We start from the raw sequence: 6089 nt of genomic DNA on the forward strand, positions 1-6089 counted from the left end.
ACCAGGGTCAGGCTTTTCTCAGACTCTTCAAACAATCACTAATTAACCTTCCTTCCTCAGGTAAAGGGAGCCTCAGGCTATCTTTGGTTACCAATAGAAAGCCAGTTTAATTGGGAGAGGAAAGGAACAGAGTAGAAAAACTCTGCTCTCTGGTCTTAGGGAGTGAGTTTTTGACTCTCCTCTGTCAGATTTGAAGGCCCTTCTATCTCTGCCAGTCCATTCTCTTGCTTTCATTTTCCACATCATTAATGCAAATTCCCAGTCCAAGAAAAGGCAGGGCCCTTTCTCTTCTGTCTCCAAGCACCTGAGTTAGAACCTGGCTCTGCCCTCTTGACTCCGAAGCTCTTGTCTGCCTGAGAAGTGGGACAGAGACACTCTTCCTGCTCTGTGTTTGGGTGAAGGTGATGTTGGTGTCCTGACACACTGCAGAAGGCCTCATGACTGGGAAGTGTTCCTTTCTTTCCTTCTGAGGTCAAAGACCAGATTCATCTATCAACTTTGTTTCTTTGTTTCTTGGCTTCTTACTTTCTTTCTTTCTTTCTTACTTTCTTTCTTTCTTTCTTTCTTTCTTTCTTTCTTTCTTTCTTTCTTTCTTTCTTTCTTTCTTTCTTTCTTTCTTTCTTTCTTTCTTTCTTTCTTTCTTTCTTTCTCTCTTTCTCTCTTTCTTTCTTTCGTTCTCACTCTCTCTTCCTTCCTTCCTTCCTTCCTTCCCTCCTTCCTTCCTTCCTTCCTTCCTTCCTTCCTTCCTTCCTTCCTTCCTTCCTTCCTTCCTTCCTTCCTTCCTTTCTTTCTTTCCTTCTTCCCCCTCTCCCTCCCTCCCTCCCTTCTTTCTTACTTTCTTTTTTCTTTCTCTCTTTCTTTCTTTCTCTCTCTCTTTCTTTCTTTCTCTCTCTCTTTCTTTCTTTCTTTCTTTCTTTCTTTCTTGCCCTTTCGCTCTTTTGCTCTTTCTTTCCTTCTTTCTCTCTACCTACCTACCTACCTACCTACCTACCTACCTACCTACCTACCTAGCTATCTCTTTGCCAGTTGTTGGGTTGAACTCAAGGCCTAGGCACTGCCTCTAGCACACTGCTTCTTGAGCCACAGCACCAATTCTGGCTTTGTCTGTGTACGTGTGCCTGAGGAATCGAACCCAGGGTGTCTTGTATGCTAGGCAAGCACTCTCTCACTAATCCACATTCCCAGCCCCTTCATCTTTTTTAATGGTAGTTTTTACATGAGTATGCTACCATTTTATGTTCTCAAGTTTAATTTTCTGAATAGGAGTTACTTATACGAAACCTGATTTTCTATTCCCCTGCCTGATTATAGACTGTTCCTGCCTTAGCCTCATAATGAAATGTAAATAAAGGCTGCTGAGAGTTTCAGTGTGCATCATATAAGGACACAGGCCTGCAACCCTAGAAGAGAAAAGCTATGGGCCTGAAATGAAGAGAATGATTCAGTATGAGCAACTAGCATATCTGAAAAATAAACCAGTAAATAAAAGCAGAAGCATTGCATAAGTCTGTTTGCACTCGGGGAGGTAATATAAATACACACATAAGTAGGTAGGGCACTGATACATAAACTTGGCCTTCTCTTTTTGAAATTTTTTGAAGCCATCCCAGGGATTAAACTCAGGGCCTGATGTGTTCCTGAGTTGTTTTGCACAAGGCTGAGGCTTTACCACCAGCACAGCTCCACTTCCAGCTATCTGGTCATTAATTGGACATAAGCAACTCCCAGGATTTCCTGCCTGGTCTGGCTTGCATCTCCTGCTCTGCTTTCTCTCTCAAAGCTGGAGCTCTACCCTCTGGGCCACTGTTCCAATTCTGGTTCTCTGGTGGTTTATTGAAGATAAGAGTCTCACAGACTTTCTTGCTCGGCCAGCTTAAATGACGATCTCCTGAGGAGGCTTCAAGTGGCTTTCCTCAGGGATTCACCGAGGAGCCCTCTCCACACAAACCCTACGTATAAATCTCGAGAGGTACTAGAGAAAAAAGGAAACATGAAGATGCTACTAGTGTGTTCTAGATATTAAGGTTGGAGACTCAAAACACTCATAATTATTAGATCATTTTATAGGGAAAAGGAGCAATGCAGACAGTATGAGGATTGCTCCAGTTTTCAGTCCTCTCATCCTGAGACAGTAAATTCACAGCAGCTCAATGCTAAGTGACAGAACTGGCATGTCCTCTGGATATTTGCTCCCAAATCCTGTGACACTCATTTCTCAATTTTGGCCTCAAACCTGTGACCAGATGGTAAGATGAGGAAAGAAAATAAACATTGGGTACTTTACTTATAAATTCTAACCTTTGGAATGACCCTGTTAAGAAGTTAGATTGTCAAGAGTAAAAAATGAAGAAGAAAAGAAAGAAGGTACCAGTGGCTGCTGACTGTAATCCCAGCTCCTCAGGAGGCTAAGATGTAGAGAATCTTAGTTTGATTCCAGCCAATATACGAAAGTCCATGGCACAGGTATTTCTAAGAGATCACAGAAAAACCCAAAAGTGAGGCTGTCAAGCTTAATGCACTACCCTTGCGCAAAAGGAGCTCAGGGACAACGGCTAAGCTCATAGTTCAACATCAGGACCTGCCCCCTCAAAAAGAGCCTGTACTTCCATTTCTTTGTCTATGTATGGATATATTCCTATAGGTGAAGCTCCCGAGTAACTATGATGAATGGCACCAACCTAGGAAATTTGTATTCAATATAATGAGTTCATAACACAGAGACTTCCTTCAAGACAGTGCATGTTCTGGGGCTCATCTCACTGTTCCCATGTAGCATGAGGGTTTCTCTGCATCCCAGGCCTGCTGGAAAAAGTCTCTCTCATTGTGTGGACAGGCAGACAAAAGGCTTCACTCTTGTACAGCTAGGTAACAAACAACTCCAACCGGACTAGTTAGTGAGAATGAGTGTAGGTGGGCTCTGAAGGCCAGGAGAAAAAGTCCTCTTTGTACCCCAAGCTATCCCTTTCCCCAGTGCTCTGTTTTAACAAGAAGCCTTCATTTGTGCCACCTTCCATGGCAGGCCAAGTTCTGTGCACTTATCCTGCCTTTGTGGACTATATTCCGGTGTTCAGATACAGTGCTCAATATAATTCAGGAGTCCTTCAAGCAGAGAACTAGGGCACTGAACATAATGAAATGTTTCATTGCTGGCAATGATGGGCCTATGATGCCTCTCCTAGGTTTCTGGAAGCTTTGGAAATCCAAACACATGTCTGATATCACAAAGCTTCCTATCATCTAGGGCTGGTGAAGCTCAACAGGTTTTGCAACCTTTGACCTCTCCTAATTGAAGCCTGGGTGGCTAGGTTTTGGGATTGAACCCAGGGCCTGGGTGCTGACCATGAGCTCAGTGCAGAAGCCCTGTGCTTTACCATTTTGTGTAACAACATCACTTCTGGTCTGTGAATGTGTGTGTATGTGTGCGCTCGTGCGTGTGTGTGCTGGTGTGTGTGTATTCATGCACACACATACATGAGTCCTGGAGCTTGGACTCAGGACCTGAGCACTGTACCTAGTTTCTCTTGTAGAAAGATATCCCTCTCCCACTTGAGCCACAGAGCCACCTCAGACATTTTCTAGTGATGTGGTCCTAAGAAATCAAGGCCAGGATTTCATATATGTAACGCACTCTACCCCTAAGGCACATTCCCAGCCCTCTAATTCAGTTTTGTTAGTTTATTTCTGTCTTTTTTGTTGTTGTTGTTGTTGTCAGTTGTAAGAGTTGAAGTCTGGGCCTGGGTGTTGTCCCTGAGCTCTTCAGCTCAAGTCTTGCACTCTACCACTTGAGCAAGAGCGCCACTTCAGGTTTTCTGATGGTCCATTGGAGCTAAGTGTCTCAAGAACTTTCCTGCCCAGGCTAGCTTTGAACCATTATCCTCAGATCTCATCCTCCTGAGTAGCTAGGATGACAGGCATGAGCAACAAGCACTCAGCTTCCACTTCAGGTGATTAGTGGTGAATTGGAGATAATAGTCTCATGGGACCTTTCATGTCTGGGATAGTTTAGAACCCAGATCCTCCGATCTCAGCTTCCTGAGAAGGCAGGATGATAGACTTCAGCTACCGACCCCTTGGCCACGACCTTTGCTGGAAGGGGGTCCATGGCTCCACGTTGTGGAGTGCTAGCCATGAGCCCAATAGGTAAGGGTCAGAGCCTAAACCCCACCTTCAAGGTTCATGACCAAGAAAAAACAAAATGAAACAATTGTCTGCAGGAGACAACTCATAGTCTTCAGTAATCCATAATTTTGTCCCTGCCATGGGGACCTATTGGAGCCCTAATATTCTTGTCTGCATAATCATCGCAGTTGTGGAGCTCTTATAAGGACAAGATGTAAAAATGCACCCGGGGAAGGACACAACACATGGCACTCTTTGCACACAGCATCCTATGAAAGACTCAGCACCCAGCACCCAATGTCGGACTCAGCACACTGCATCTTCTGAAGGACTCAGCACATAGTACCCTGTGCAGGACTCAGAACGGAGCACCCTATGAAGGACTCAGCACATTGCTCTATTCCACAAGGTGTCATTAGAGTTAGGGTGCTTTCATCAGTATCACCATTCTTTCAGGAACATTTCACAAACCACACAATTTCATATCTAATGGTTTAGTGGGGTGTTTTTATTTGGGGAGGGAGGTTATCCCTGGGGGTTGAGCTCAAAGCATTGGGATACTGTTCTAATAACATTTGCTCAAGGCTAGAGCTCTACCACTTGGACCCACATTTTGCAGTGTCTCACAGACTTCTGTCAGGACTGGGTTTTAAAGCCCCCAAGTAGCTAGGATAATAGGCCTAAGCCACGATGCCATGGGTAACCCATGGAGCTGGATTACAGCAGTTTACATGTGGGTAAGTCATGTTAGGTGGCAGCTGTCAGCACCAGACTCCTAGCTTTCTCTATTATGAGATATTTGAAGTTCTGTCCTTCTATAATTACAGTTAGAACATCCTATTGTTTTTTGGCGTCAGTCCTGGGGCTTGAGTAAGATCTTAGACACACTCCCTAAGCGTTTGTGCTCAAAGCTAGCACTCAATTTATTCAAAGGCAACAGAACTCCTGGGTTTTCTGTTTATGTGGCACTGAGGAATCGAACCCAGGGCTTCATGCTTACTAGGTGAGCACTCAACCACTGAGCTCCAGGAGTGAACGAAGTATAAATATTGTTGTATATAAATAGTATATACACAAAAGAGATTGCTGCATATTATTACATTATAGATATTACTACCAATTATTAGGTATTAAATTATATCTCCATTTAATGATGTGTTCCAGTTAACAATTAATAAAGCATTAATTAATAATTACTCAATATCCTATTATTTTATCACATACGTACATACATCCATACATATTTCGTATTTCATAGAATGAGGATGATATATTATTAAATTCTGCATCATGTGCTACTACCAATTATTAGTTATTTAATTATGTCTCCATGTAATATTTGTTTTGTTAATGCTTAATAAAATATTAATTAAACTTAATGCACATCCTATACTTATTGTGTCTAATTTTATTCTAGAATAATTCACTACTAATTCAATCTGTTTATCATTTATTGTAGAGACAATTCTTCCACCTATGACATTTTTTACCTTTATTACATCCTATTACATAGTATTTAGATTTGCACCCAAATTATACATCCTACCTGACAGCGAGCACTGTTACAGAAAAGGAAAATTTATGTGTCATGTTCGAGTCCTCCTTCCACGATTACATATTTGGCAATGCTGGGATCTAAACTCAGGGCCTAGAAGGCTCAGTTTATGAATGGGTGACTGTCAGCGCTGCAGCCTCTAGCCAATTCAGCTGCCAGGCAGTGCCCAAGCCCTGAGATGGAGCCCCATATGTTGACTGCAAATTGTGCTTAGTGTAGTTACTCATTTTATTTTTTGTTTTATTCATTAACCATTTATTTTATTGACTGCTATAACACGTGGATTTTTTTTACTATATTTATTACATAGATTATACATTTGTCTATGTATGAAACTTCACACCTGACACCCAGGACATCACAGAAAAGGAAACCATGTGTCACCATGGGCTTCTTACTGCATGATTCAATTTTT

The sequence above is a fragment of the Dipodomys spectabilis genome, unplaced genomic scaffold (assembly GCF_019054845.1).
Source record: "Dipodomys spectabilis isolate Male_0828 unplaced genomic scaffold, ASM1905484v1 ptg000569l, whole genome shotgun sequence".
NCBI classification, from domain to species: domain Eukaryota; kingdom Metazoa; phylum Chordata; class Mammalia; order Rodentia; family Heteromyidae; genus Dipodomys; species Dipodomys spectabilis.